Here is a 16,119-nt window from a genome sequence, read left to right on the forward strand (position 1 = left end):
ATATCCCTAGAATCTTGAGGAAAGATGTGTTCATCTTCTCCTTTGGGGAACCAATCTGCCTGTTCAATGGAAGCTGAGAAGTATTATGGTAAATTAGAATAATCTGGAATAATGTCTTATTCCTAATTACATTCCTAAACGACATGATAAGCCCCATGATGGCAGGGACCCTGTTTTGTCCAATTTTTGTATCTAGCATACAGTAAAGGCTTAATAAATGGGTGCCTGAATAAATGAACACTTCCCCTTGGATGGGTTTGAGACTTTCCTATCTCTGTTCAAAACTGAGACAAACACACTTAAAACCTTCATTGCCTTGGGGGAACCCCTCTCTGCCCCCAGAAGCAATCAGTGAAATCTTCAGGCTCAAATCACTCCTCAATTTTTTTTTTTCTTTTTATCTGAGAGAGTCAGCACATGACTCAAAGGAGTCATAGCCCATTTCCTTCTCCTAGGGAAAAAAAAAAAGGAAAGTTAGAAGCATAAACTCTGGGGTTTACAATAGAACGGTAGAAGGATGGGAACAGAAAGAGATTAGAGAGCTCCATGTACCAAGTGCAGAGAGAGCAGTCTCTCCCCAAGGAGTTTCAAGAGGGAGAGGATGGAAATTTAAAAACATTTCCAGTCAAATCAAGGCGATAAGAAATCGAGGAATCAACAATTCAATTCAATCCAATTTGGCAAACACTTATTAAACACATACTATGTATGTTATGACTAAAACCTTTATTAAGCACTTTTTATGTGTGCCTTGCATGCAGCAAGCATTTAATTAAGGCTTCTTGATTGCCACACACTGTGCTAAAAGTTGGGACACAACAGGAAATCTAGATGGCCCTTGATCTCGAGGAACCTACATTCTAATAGCTGAGACAATCACAATAAAAGAAATGGTGGCCAGGGAGGTGAATCTTGCACATGGGGATTTGGGGCAGTTCCCTGGCTCATATTTTCCAGAACTAATGGGATTGCTGATTTGATTACTGTATTTAGGGAAAAGGGCCAAGATCTCCCATTGCATCCGGGACCATTGCCTGTCATCTTGAACTGCTTGTCATGGGACTCCGATGACTTTGGAGGAGAGAGTGAGATTGATGACGTTGCGCAGAACTGCCTCATTTCAGTCCATATCAACTGCAAGTCAAGTTGTCGGGTGCCAAAGGATGAGCAATAACAACCAAGGACAAGTGGACTCAGAACAATAGGTTGAAAGAGGAAGAGAAAAACTATCTGATAAGGAGCATCCTTGTGTTTTCAGGAGAGGGTCTGAGGGCTTTAGCTCTTGCTCGGCAAGGTGTCTAGAGGGCTTGTGTAAAGGGTGAAATGGCAGCAGATGGCAGAGCAGAAGAACCAAGTGTGTGTTTGACATTGAGGGCACAAGGACACAAAACAGTAATCTGCCTTCAAGGAGATTACATTCTCCTGGGAATATCATCCTACAGTGATAGTCTCTCTCATTCTCTCTCTTTTTCTCTCTCTCTCTCTCTGTCTCTGTCTCTGTCTCTGTCTTTCTCTTTTCTTTGGGTAGTGTTAGATAAGCTAGCCTCCCAGGGAGGAAGATCTGGTTTCAGGTCTTAATTCTGGTCCATGACATTGGCTACACGATACTGAGTGAATCTCTTCAATTAATTAAATCTTTAATTCTCTAGGCATCTCTTTTGGATTTTAAATTGCAGAGAAATCCTTAATCTGCCCTGATGAGGGGAGCTTCTTCATTTGAGAGTTTCCCTATACCAAGAAAATCAGAGATCTTTTTAACACCGATCCCTAAACTCCATTATCCAGAACCCTCGTTTTAGTGGTTTCCCTTTCTTCTTGCACCATCCTTGCTGTTTCTTATAACTTGTTCAGCCATCGGTTAACAGTCAATTAGCTAACTTAAGTTCATGTTTCCTTTGATCTCGTCTCTATTGTGAGTGGTCCTTAGGGTCCAACATGAGGGTTGACAACTGTATAATGATAGTTGACGACGAGGGCTTGAATTTTGAGGGCAAGACCAGGAACGTCCTGATGATTATAAGGGGAGGGACTGGAGTTGTGATTTCACTGGTGTGGGAAACTCCCAGGGGAGGAGAATTCGTCTACAATTACAGGTTGGCACCTTCTTTGCAATTTTCAGCCTCAGCAGCGTGCCACCAGCACCGGCTGGGCTTTTTGCCCAGGGTCACACAGGCCGTATGGAGCAGAAATTAGCCTTGAATCTGGTCCTCTTGGCTTTGAGGCTGGTTCTTTATTCCATGGACCACGCTCCTCCCAAGATAATGCTCTGCAACCTGTCTGGGTTGAGTCGCTCACCAGCCATGTTGGTTGGGTGCTAAATGAAGCTCCACAAAAGACGCCGAGTTTCGCTGATTGGTCGGTGGTGGTGATGCTTTGGGGGGAAAAGAGGCCCATTGCCATTCTTAAGAGGGAGACAAGTATCCTCCAGAGCCCTGTGCTTGGGAAAATCGCATCCTTTGGCAGTAAATGTGCTCTTGAATTTCCTAATATGTTTGTTTTTCAAATTGATCTCTCCCTGCTTAGGGTAATTAAAACCCCACCGTGCTTCCATTCCCCAGATAAACAGAGGCAGGCCCATTCACCATCTCCTGCAGCTGGTCATGAAGTTTTGTTTATGGATGGCACCTAAGATAAAATCAAATCTATGGAGGGAGGCAGGAGGCTCTAAGCTAATGGAGGAGTGGATGTGTGTACACCTCTGTCTCAGGGTCTGCTTTATTTACTGAAAACACTAAGAGTTGACCCGATCCACGGCCCTCATAAACAATCTCAGATGTTCCATGGGTAAATAGCACTTTACATTCGTGCTGAATATGCGGGAGCATGGTGGGTCCAGCCGAGGCAGAATTCAGTGGCTTTGCGATTCAGGTAACCATTTATTATGACCATAATGACTGAACTAATAATACGGGGGGGGGAATTCTACAAGTCTTCTGGATTAATGTACTATCTCGCTGGAGTGTTTGCGGCATAGGCTTGGAGAATTAAGCAGCATGATTCCCATGGTAACAGATTTTCTCGCTTTTTGGAGTGAATGAGTGTGTGTGTGTATGTGTGTGTGTGTGTGTGTGTGTGTGTGTGTGTGTGTGTGTGTGTGTGTTTTGTGTACTGGTTGTGTAAGAATACACATTCCTTTTCTCTTGTCTACACACAGCCAGCTCGCATTTGGATCCTAGCTAGGCAGAAAGGGTCTGAAGGTACAGCCGGTCAGCACTGGGATGTATGTGACCAGTTGGTTTTGTAATCAACATATTCAATCCAGACCGGGAGATTTGAGTTTGGGAAGGGCAGTGAGATAGGACACAGATATAAAAATTAACGTGGCCTGGAAGGGGATGGTCATCCGTGCAATTGGAAGTCTGACACCGTGGGCAATCCAGAGCTGGAGGGTGTTATAAGCTCCCAGATTTAGGATGGATGAATCAATGAATGAAAAGGCATTTAAGGCTTTACTATGTGCTAATTTCTGCAATAAAAAACCAAGTGAGTCTATTCCTACTCATCATCCATCCCACTTTTCAATCATGGGACACAGTGTATAAAAGAGAAAGACCCAGGGGGCCTATGGGTGAATCAGCAGGTCAGATGATGGTGTCTGGGCTTTGGGAGGGCAACGACAAGGAGGATGGAGAGGACTGGTGGTCCTCCATCTCACTATGGGCTGTTGTAGTTGTGTGGAGAGCAGTATCACCCTTCCTGTCTGGCTGTCCCATGGGATGTGGGTGGTCTGCAAAGGAGGGAAGGGACAATCAGAATGGATAGGGTCAATTTCTGCCCTTCAAGACTCTAGGCTACCTATCCATGGTTCCTTCTACTAATCATCCTGTGAAATGGACTCAAGCTCCTTCACCAACTTGGATGCTCCTGCTCCGAACTGTCTTTGACTTATCAAAGTCCTTCCTAAAATGTGGCAACTAAATTATCCCAGAATGTTTTTTTTTTCTTTTTACTGAGGCACTTGGGGTTAAATGACTTGCCCAAGGTCACACAGCTAGAAAGTGTTATGTGTCTGAGACCAAATTTGAACTCAGGTCCTCCTGGTGCTCTATCCATGCGCCACCTAGCTGCCCCTGCTTTTCTTTTATTAATGCAAGTTAATATCTCATTAGCTTTCTCAATGGTTATATATTGACTTTGATGGCCACTAAGACCCCCAGATCTTTTACAGATGAGCTATCTAGCAATATTTCCCCCATCTTTGACTTATGAAGTTGACTTTTTGAACTCAAATTTGAACTATGTTGTAGGTGCTGCGTTAAGCACTTGGGGCATCAAGTCAAAAACAATCTCTGTTCTCAGTATGCTAATGGGAAGATGACATGCAAGCATATATACATATATGTATATATATATATATATATATATATATATATATATATATATATATATATATATATATATATATATATATATAAACAGGCTATATGAAGAATGAATTGGAGATAGTCAGGAGAGGCACAGGCATTAATGGGGATTGGAAAAGGCTCCTTGTAGAAGATGGGATCGTAGCCAGGACCTGGAGAAGATTCAGGAGGTAGAAATGACAAAGGGGAGAATTCTAGGCAATGGGGACAGCTGGTGAAAATGGCGGAAGTGGAGGATGAGCCATTGTGTCCAAAGAACGCTTGTATCACTGCATAGTGGAAGGGGACAAGTTATTTAGACTTTTTAGACCTCAGTTTCTTTAGGTGTAGAAGCAGAGGGTAGGATCTCAAGGCATCTTCTGCCCCTTCCAGTTCTAGGTCTCTGAGGCTCTTGGTCTCTGCTGTGGGCTCAGATCGTGAATACCACTTAATTCCCGTGTGATTCCGGGTGAGGACCTCAGTTTCCATCCCTATAAAACGAGGGGTTGGGGAGAGATTCAGAGCAGATGCTCTCCACGGTCCTTTTGGGCTCTCAGTCATAGGAATTGGACCTTCTCCCTGAGGCTTTGTCTAGACTTTTTGGCCACCAAGGCCCACTTCTTGCATATTTCTTCAGAGAAAGTTTTACTTCTCAAAATATTGATTTACCAGCAAGAGCAAGGGCTAGAAATGGGACCTGAGCTGCTTGTGGGGCCCGTAGCAAGACGATGTTAAGTTATGTCAGATCGTGGGACGGATGCTGATAGTGGATGTGGGAACAGGAGGCAGGAGCACCCCTCATCACAAACCTCCTCCAGTGAGATGGGCTTTATGTAACTCGATCTGAAGACTTGGGGTCCTGGGAGTCGGCAGCTCAAAGGAGCAGGCCTCTCAGTAAGTCTTCCGGGAGGCAAGCTCAATGCGCCCAGTGCCCAAGCCTGAGGAGATCAAGCTCAGAGTGGCCCCGTGGGGAAGGCGATGACTCCCCCTGACATTTGGGCTTCCTCAGTGATCCACTGCAGCTGCCAAAGGGCTCCATGAGCCAGAGGAGGTGGGGTGGAGTTAAGGACTGTAAGAGACTGACCCACTGAGGACATGGGATTCTTTTCAGAGCCACTGAGCTAACTTGCAAAACCCTCATCATGAAGAATGAGCTCCTTTGGGCTTCAGAGGGAAGATATGGGGATTGCTGGTGAGCAGAGGCTTAGGGACCGGGGGAGGAAGAAGAGGAACAGATAGTGGGGTAGCCCGATGGGAAGGAGCTCAGAGATCTTAGGAGGGACAGAAGGTGGAATGGCCTGATGGACAGGAGCTCAGGGACCATGGGAGGAATAAAAGGTTGGGCAGCTTGATGGACAAGAGCTTAAGAACAATAATAAGAAGAGGGACAGATGAGGGTGGAGTGGCCTGGTGAGCAGGAGTTCGGGAACCTTAGGAGGGAGCGGAGGGGCAGAAGATGGTGTAGCCTGATGGCCATGAGAAAGATGCCATGAGGAAGGGGAGTTTGGGGATTGGTGATGAATGGATAAGTAGCTAGAGAGGCAGCATGGCATTGTGGGGAATATGCTGGATAGCAGTGAGTGAGAAAAGCGTTGTCTGTAATTAGAAACTCTGGCTTCAAATCCTGGCTCACTTGCTATGTGACCTTGTTAATCTCTCTGAGCCTCAGTTTCCTCATCTGTAAAATAGAGTGCAAGACTACAAAACTCTTAATGCCCTTTTAGCTCTAAATTTATTATTTATGAAGCAAAAAAGTTCAAGTCTTCTCTTCACCAGTTGTCAGCTACGTGATTGGGGACAAATAGTGACATCATCCTGGGATGATTGCTAGCCTCAAAGCCAGAGCCTCGGTTTGAACCTGGCTCTCCTTCATCTCTGTGGGCCTCAGTTTCCCCAACTGCTAAATGAAGGAGTTAGACTAGCCGATTCTGGGGTTCGCTTCTGGTTCTACAGTCATGCTCTCAGGAAGCAGCAACATTTGAACCTGTTTTCTCTGTGAAATGAGAATGATAATTCCTAATTATCTACCTTGAAGGTCCTTAAGAGGGTCAATTGAGAGAATGGATATAAAGTGCTTTGCAAGCCTGAAATCCCTTCATACATGTCCGTTGTTGCTGTCAGTCTTGGGCAGAGCAGGCTGATGTCTCTCTTTTGCCCCCTTCTGCTGTTAATTTATTTTTATTTATTTATTTATTTACAATTTATTTATTTATTTATTTATTAAGCACCTACTATGTAGCACTTACTGTACTCAGTGCCAAAGATACAAAGAATGGCAAAAAAAAAGACCCTGCCTGCAAGGCACAACATCCCTGGAGGGGGGGGAAGGAGAAGGATTAGGAGGGAGAAATTAGGGGGAGCAGCTTGGTTAGGGTCGAAGAGATGGCTGACTTGGAGGATGACCCTCCTTAAAGGTGGCTTCTGGATGAAGAGGTTTCTGCTCTCCTGTCAAAGAAAGGAAGGGGCTCCTGGGGAGGGGGGACTGATTGATCGACTGACCCCAGAGAGCCAAGAATCACTGGGAAGGGGCCCACAGAGATCTTGTCCTGCCAGAAAAACAACACCATCCCTGCTTCTGCTGCTAGGCAGACAGCGCAGCCCCAACTATGCTTGGCTGATTCATCTCTGAAAGTTGCTGTTGCTACATGCTGCTATTTTAGCAATTAACCTTTTAAACTAAAAGTTCATTATTTTCTAGGCAAATCTAGTATTTAAATTTCTCAAGCTCTTCAAGCATGTCATTGAAACAATTTATTCTCTTATTTCATTATGCTTCGGACTATTGAATCTTGTCTCATGGACTGGAAAGAGCCTTGTCCTTAGGGTCAGAAAATCTGGGTTCATGTCGTGACTCTGACTCTCTGGTGACTCAACTTCCTGAACCTTTGGTTTCCCCATCTGTAAAATGGGGTCATTCATACCTGCTGTGTACCTCTTCATAGCGTTATTCTGAGGTTGAAATGAGACAATATCTATGAGCATTTTGTAATCTGTGAGATTTTTATTAGATTTCCTTTGTCAATGACCTCTGCTTTCTTTTCTAAAATGGTGATTTTTTTGTACGTCATATTTCCTATAGCATCCTTCCCCCTCCATTCCCACAGTGCCATTCTTTATAACAAAGACTGAAAAACCAAAATATCCCCAAAGTCTGACATTCAACACAATGTTCCACACCTTGGTTACTAACTTTCTTGTTGGCCAGTCCTAATTCTCAACCCAAACCTCTCCTCCAGGGAGCCTCCTCACCAGAATCTTTCCCAGGACATCACGGGCCTCCACTTGGCCTCCCAGTGGGGACTGCCTCCCCTTTGAGGCCTTCAGGAAGTTGATGAGCCGAGGTCGTCGTCCCAGGGTATCCCATTTGGCATCTGCCGGCCCATTTGGGCCCACTTTTAATGGAAACATGCTGCTGAATAAATTATACTTAACTTCCCCTCATAATTTGATCCTAGAACAATTGTTTAGCCTCTGGTGAGCCCCGAGTTTACATTTAATAGGTCATTTTATTAGGCTCGATATTGTTGGGCAGAATCTATTCCGTATTGTAGCTGGCACAGGGCAATCGAGATAATGAAGTCCATTAGAGACTCGGCGGCAGCATCCCAGCCGGAGCCGCCAGGTCGGACAATCCATTTGTGGGAGCGCTGTCACGATGACTCGGAACCACGGCAGACTCAGTCCCACAGATTTTCAGCCATTAAGATCTGGCTGCTTCTCGGCAATAAGAGCCGAGAAAGAGATTCAAGGAATTAGAGTAGGAAATGAGGAAATCAAACTATCACTCTTTGCAGATGACATGATGGTATACTTAGAGAACCCCAAAGACTCTGCTAAAAAGCTATTAGAAATAATTCAGAATTTTAGCAAAGTGGCAGGATACAAAATAAATCCACATAAATCCTCAGCATTCTTATATATCACCAACAAAACGCAACAGCAAGAGATACAAAGAGAAATTCCATTCCAAACAAAGGTTGAGAGAATAAAGTATTTGGGAATCCATCTACCAAAGAATAGTCAGGAATTATATGAGAAAAATTACAAAACACTTGCCACAAAAATAAAATCAGATTTAAATAATTGGAAAGACATTCAGTGCTCTTGGATAGGCCGAGCGAATATAATAAAGATGACAATACTCCCCAAACTAATCTATTTATTTAGTGCTATACCAATCAGACTCCCAAGAAACTATTTTAATGACCTAGAAAAAATAACAACAAAATTCATATGGAAGAATAAAAGGTCGAGAATTGCAAGGGAACTAATGAAAAAAAACTCAGAGGAAGGTGGTCTAAGTGTACCTGATCTAAAGCTATATTATATAGCAGCAGTCACCAAAACCATTTGGTATTGGCTACGAAATAGACCAGTAGATCAGTGGAACAGATTAGATACAAAGGACATAAAAGGATACATATATAGCAATCTAATCTTTGACAAACCCAAAGATACCAACATTAGGGACAAAAATTCATTATTCGGAAAAAAACTGTTGGGAAAACTGGAAATTAATATGGCAGAAATTAGATATGGATCCACACTTAACACCATATACCAAGATAAGATCAAAATGGGTCCATGATTTAGGCATAAAGAGGGAGATAATAAATAGATTAGAGGAACAGAGGATAATCTACCTCTCAGACCTGTGGAGGAGGAGGAATTTATGACCAGAGGAGAACTAGAGATCATTATTGATCACAAAATAGAAGATTTTCATTACATCAAACTAAAAAGTTTCTGTACAAATAATACTAATGCAAACAAGATTAGAAGGGAAGTAACAAATTGGGAAAATATTTTTAAAAGTAAAGGTTCCGACAAAGGTCTCATTTCCAAAATATACAGAGAACTGACCCTAATTTATAGGAAACCAAACCATTCTCCAATTGATAAATGGTCAAGGGATATGAACAGACAATTCTCAGAGGAAGAAATTGAAACTATATCCACTCACATGAAAGAGTGTTCCAAATCACTACTGATCAGAGAAATGCAAATTAAGACAACTCTGAGATACCACTACACACCTGTCAGATTGGCTAAGATGACAGGAACAAATAACGATGAATGTTGGAGGGGATGTGGGAAAACTGGGACACTAATACATTGCTGGTGGAGTTGTGACAGAATCCAGCCATTCTGGAGAGCAATCTGGAATTATGCCCAAAAAGTTATCAAACTGTGCATGCCCTTTGACCCAGCAGCGCTACTACTGTGATTATATCCCAAAGAAATACTAAAGAGTGGAAAGAGACATATATGTGCCAAAATGTTTGTGGCAGCTCTTTTTGTTGTAGCTAGAAACTGGAAAATGAATGGATGTCCATCCATTGGAGAATGGTTGGGTACATTGTGTTATATGAAAGTTATGGAATATTATTGCTCTGTAAGAAATGACCAGCAGGAGGAATACAGAGAGGCTTGGAGAGACTTTAATCAACTGATGCTGAGTGAAATGAGCAGAACCAGAAGATCACTGTACACTTCAACAACAATACTGTATGAGGATGTATTCTGATGGAAGTGGAAATCTTCAACATAAAGAAGATCCAACTCACTTCCAGTTGATCAATGATGGACAGAAACAACCATACCCAGAGAAGGAACACTGGGAAGTGAATGTAGATTGTTAGCACTACTGTCTGTCTGCCCAGGTTACTTATACCTTTGGAAGCTAATAATTAATGTGCAACAAGAAAATGGTATTTACACACATATATTGTATCTAGGTTATATTGTAACACATGTAAAATGTATGGGATTACCTGTCATCGGGGGGGAGGGAGTGGAGGGAGGGAGGGGATAATTTGGAAAAATGAATAAAAAAAAAAAGATCTGGCTGCTTGCTTATTGGAATATATTTTTAAAGGCATGAGGGCATTTTTTTTTTTACCCAGAAGCCAATTCGGCTCTTCCTGTCTGAAGCAAGAGGACAAATCTCTTTTCTCTCTTCTTCTTGTTAATCTACAATCAGCTTCTCCCCGGCCAGTACAAAGCAGGAGATCCAACCTCCTAATTGCATGAGTGTGTAATGCCCATTAGTGTACCCGGGACTCATTCATCGATCAAGAGACAATCACCCAGAGGGGGAAAATCAAGATTCCTGCCCTCCTCCTCCTCTTCCCACTGTTTTCTTAAGATTCATGTTTTGGGCAACATATGGTATTTATTCACCTCCTAACTCTGCTAGGAAAAAAATTTCCATTACGAATCTTAATCATTAATTTATTTATTTGGTTCTCTGCTTAAGAAATGAATTAGGGCTGCAAGAATAGAATCCCCTCTCCCCTCTCTCTACCAACTCCTCCTTCCCCCACATTGTTGGCTGAAAGAAGCCTCTTTCTGGGTCACACATTGGATCGTTATTTAATTTTTTGGGGGGGAAGTTGCCACTTTTGAACTCTACCATTAAGTGATTTTTACTTTTTGTATTTGTATATATATATATATATATATATATATGTATTTATCTATATCTAGTTTATTCACTAACTATTCTAGCAATATATTGGCTACATTTTTCTATGAACTCTGGATATATTTCTATGTGTGCCAGTGGCCTTCTTCACTGAAACTATGCTCTTTGAGGGCAGGGACTGTGTCATTTTTGGTGTACTAGGTACTGTTAATAAATGATTGATTCATTAGTTATTGGTGGGGTGAAAGCTGGTGCAATCATTTTTTTAAGGTTTCCTTTTGTTTTAAGTGAAAATATGATCATGGGTGTCTATATTCTAATCTTTTTTTTATTTTAAAATTGAAATTTTAAATTATTTTCATTAACAGTCATTTATTTTCTTTTACTCACTCCTACTTTTCCATGAAACAATTAAAAAAAGAATGAGTCTCTCTCTGTGTCTTTCTTTTCTCTCTATCTCTTTGTCTCACTCTCTCCTACCTCTTCAAACAAAAAAAACAAATATGAGTCTCTCTCTCCATCCCTTTATCTTTCTTCGGGATAAATGACTTGCTCAGGGTCACACAACTAAGAAATGTTAAATGCCTGAGATCAGATTTGAACCCAGGTTCAGGTCAGGGCTGGTGCTTTATCCACTGTACCATCTAGCTGCTCCCAGATTCCTATATACTAAACATCAAGTCAGATTCAATGGCTGAAAGCATTTTTTTCCCTCTTTGCTTTCAGATTTCTTGTTTTAAAATAATCTAATTTAAGGTGTAAAACCACAGGATTACAGAATCTAAAGAGGCCTTAGAGATCATTGGGCCCCCATGATTCATTTTGCAGATGAGCAAACTGAGACCCAACAAGATGATCTGACTTGTCCAAATAGTGCAGCTAGAAAGTACCTTGAAGCAAGTTCAGTTTGCTTCAGTTCAGTTAAAAAATCATACTTACTATGAAGAAGGCAATAATAGCATTTCATAGTCATAGAAATCCAACCTTGAAGACAGGAATCAGTCAATCTACAAGCATATATTGAGCACTTCCTGTTTGCTAAACCCTGTTAGGTACTGGAGATATATAGACACTCACATGTATGTCTTCAAGGTGTTGACTGAGTAAGATGAGGAAGGCCAAAATGATGTCAGGAGATGAGGAGCCAGAGGTACGTTGGGAGTGGAAGGACAGCAGATTGATGTCCAAAGTCCTGAGTTTGAATCCCAGCCCTCCCATCAGCTGCATGACCTTGGGGAAGCCTGGGGCAGCTCAAGCCTATGGCACCAGTGGAGTGGAGACCCAACCCTTCAAGGCTACTTCTTACTCTCGGAAGGAGATGTAGGGACCTTTTTAGGGCTCAGTAAACCCACAAATGCCTTCCCAGCAAATCATCCCAGGCTATAGAGTCTTCCCCATTCCAACAGCTGAGTGAGTCCCTCAACTCTGAGCCTCTGCTCAGACAACCTGCGAAAGCTAGCTGAAGCTCCTAGATTAGTCGGACTTGTTTTCCCTGGTAGTCTATAAACTCCTTGAGAGCAGGAGCTGTCTTTTGCCTCACATGTAATCTCATCACTTAGCGTGGTACCTGGCACATGGAAGCTATTTATTGACGATTAAAGTTGAAACTTTTGACCACCTTTCTTCTGCCACCAACTGGAGAATTCTGGCCCAGCAATTACTTGATTTGTTAGAACATTTTCTCCAAATCTCTAATTGTGAATCTGAATTTCTCAAGCTCATTATGGAGATTCTGTTCCCATTCTTCCCTCCCAAAAAACAAACTCCAATTCTATAGGAGCCTTATAGGGTAGCTGGATCAATTGGTAGACCAATGAAACCTCCCTTCCTCCCAAATGTTCTGTTTTTTGGCATTCAAATGAAGCTAGGATAAAAAACAAAAGGCTAGATGAAGGCGGCAGGACCTTTAGCCCCCAATCTACATTAATCAATCAATAAATCCATAAAAACATTTATTAAACATTTAATATATCCCAGGCATTGAATTTAGCACTGGAGATGCAAAGAAAGAAAGCTAAACAAATAAATCTTACCCCCAAAGAGCTTTTATATATATATATATATATATATATATATATATATATATATATATATAATATATATATATTCCCCCCCCCCCCCCGAGGCTGGGGTTAAGTGACTTGCCCAGGGTCACACAGCTAGGAAGTGTTAAGTGTCTGAGACCAAATTTGAACTCTGGTCCTCCTGAATTCAAGGCTGGTGCTCTATCCACTGCGCCACCTAGCTGCCCCTTATGTATTTTTTAATCTGACCAATCTTATTTTGTTCTATTTCTTATATAATATTTCATTTCCCACTAATTACTTGTTGAAACAATTTTTTTAACATTTAGGGATGGTTTTTTATTGGTTTGCACTCCAAATTCCCTCTCTTCTTCTCTATCTCCCCCTTCCCTGGGATGGCAAACAAGCCCATAATATAATGATTGCATGTGCAATCATGCAAAATATTTCTATATTATTATTTTTTTTCAAATTGTATTTACTTTATTTCTTAGAATAGTATTTTATTTTTCCAAATACATGTGAAGATCATTTTCAACATTCATCTTTACAAAGCCTTATGTTCTGAATTTTTCTCCCTCTCTCCTCTTCTCCTTTCCCCAAATAATCATTTTGTATATGACTTGAATAGAAGAAAAAGATGAATGAAAAAAAGTGAAAAATGGCAATTCTTTAGTCTGTAATCAAACAAAATCAGTTTTATTTTTCATGAGTCTTTTGAGATTATTGTGGGCCATTGCATTGTCTACAATGGCTAAGTTCATAATTCATTATACACAATGTTGCTATTATTATATACAATATTCCCTTGGTTTTGCTCACTTCATTTTGCATCAGTTCATGTAAATCTTCCAAAGTTTTTTTTTTTTAAATCATCCTGCTTGTCATTTCTTATAGCACAAAAGTATTTTACCATAACCATATTCCCCAGTGGATGGGCAACCTTTTAGTTCCTAATTCTTGGCCATCACAAAAGGCTGCTTTAAATATCTATATCTATATCTATATCTATGTCTATATATCTATATCTATATCTATATCTATATATTTTAACAAATAGATCCTCCCTTCCCTTTTGTGTATGTGTGTGTGTGTGTGTGTGTGTGTGTGTGTGTGTGTGTGTGTGTATCTTTGGGTTATAAATCTAGGACAGATATTGCTGTATCAGTTTTATATCCTTTTGGCCAAAATTACACACTACATAGAACTTTCTTTTTCGTGGAGAGACAACTCACATAAATAGCTATATGCAAAATACATGGAGTTGTTGTTTAATTTCCTTATGGACTTTGGTCTATGGGGTTTTCTTTACAGAAGAATTTTATTACTGGAGTTACATCTGTTCTAGCTTATTTCAAATGTAAGAAAATTGAAGCAGAGTTAAATGAGTCAACTGAGTTAATAAGTGTCTGGAACTCAGACCCTCCAGACTCCGGGACTGGTCCTCTTTCCATTGTACCACACACAGAGGGGATGGGGATCAGCCTTAGAGATTTCTAACAACTGGGAAGAAATGAGAAAGGCTGCCTGCCTTTGTGATGCTTAATCTGCATCCTAAAGAACCCTATGTTTATCATACATTCTGCCATTGGCTTTTAAGTTGCTCTTTTTGGCTTTCTTCATCATCAAATAGATCAATAAGTATGTGGGTATGCAGGTAAATTGTGTATGTTTGGGGGGGGCTCCTGGAAGTTGCAGGAGAGAGTGTGTGGGTTTGTGCAGGGGAGAATGAATATTAGATTTATATCAGAATTTTATTTTGGGGAGTAAAGGGGGGATATGCACAGAGACATGGGGATGGCGTGTGCATATGTGGGGTTATTTGTGTGTGTCTGTGCTTGGAAGCAGTACAGGGAACAGGGTAGAATACATGTCAAGTCTGGGTTAGAGGCCCTGTAGAAGAGTATGGTTGCTGAGCCTGATTTTCCTTCACCCTGGGTACACAATCCAGTCCAAGAATGGTGCATCCTGCTGGGCTTCAGGATTTGTGTCCAGTGTCTCCCATTTCCATTGACTTTGTCTCATATGAATGACTATATTCAGTCTACTTGAGGAAGTCTTTTTGGGTTTCCGCAAATTGAATGAGCTGAATATTTTTAGACCTTTTCTTCAATATATTTTTTTAAAGAAAAGAAAAAAAAAAAAAAAAAAAAACAGACCAGGAACTAGGGCAAAGCAATAGGGGCTTTTCCCCAGGGTGCTAAAATTTAGAGGGCACTGACAGAACTCATATTTCTTCAGAAAGTGGAAACAACTGAGATGAACATCCAATAAGCAGGAATAATTACTCAAAATAGAAAATGACCAGATGACATACTGCCCCCAATCAATCGATCAATAAGCATTGATTGAATTTTATCTCTAGGCCAAGAATTGGTAATGCACAAAACAAAAATAAGATGGTAACTGTCCTCAAAGCAAAGGATTATTAATTAGGTCATAGATCTAAGGCCAGAAGAAATCTTAAGTATGTTCTACATCAATTTTCTCATTTTATAAATGAAGTGAGAAGTGCAGAGGTTATGTACTTTACCCAAGATCCTACAGGTAATAAGTGGCTGAGTGAGGAGTTGAATGGAGTCCTTTCCACTGGATTGTGCTGGATCCATTCAATAGAGAGGGATGACATGTACACAGATAAATAAGTATATAAAACCTACACAAATTAAGTCCAGGGCAGTGGATGGAAGGAAGTTCTAGCACTTGGGAGGATCAGGAAGGCCTCATGGAGGAGGTGACTTTTGAGCTGAACTTTGAAAGAGGCTCTTTTCCTCTCTCATTTTGGTTGCAGGAGACAATTCTTCCTTGAACAGCTTCTTAACTCCCAACTGTTTCTTCAACAGCAGCTTCTGTTGTTTTCTCCCTTTCTCTTCCATGTCTTAAAGTCTCTCTCTGAAAGGAGATTATCTCCCAATATCTGAGGTCTTCCCTTAAGGTATCTCCCCTATCTAATAAATAGATTAGAGGAACAGAGGATAATCTACCTCTCAGACTTGTGGAGGAGGAAGGAATTTATGACCAGAGGAGAACTAGAGATCATTATTGATCACAAAATAGAAGATTTTGATTACATCAAACTAAAAAGTTTCTGTACAAATAATACTAATGCAAACAAGATTAGAAGGGAAGTAACAAATTGGGAAAATATTTTTAAAAACAAAGGTTCTGACAAAGGTCTCATTTCCAAAATATATAGAGAACTGACCCAAATTTATAAGAAACCGAACCATTCTCCAATTGATAAATGGTCAAAGGATATGAACAGACAATTCTCAGAGGAAGAAATTGAAACTATATCCACTCACATGAAAGAGTGTTCCAAATC

This window comes from Sminthopsis crassicaudata, chromosome 2 (assembly GCF_048593235.1).
Source record: "Sminthopsis crassicaudata isolate SCR6 chromosome 2, ASM4859323v1, whole genome shotgun sequence".
In the NCBI taxonomy this organism is placed as follows: domain Eukaryota; kingdom Metazoa; phylum Chordata; class Mammalia; order Dasyuromorphia; family Dasyuridae; genus Sminthopsis; species Sminthopsis crassicaudata.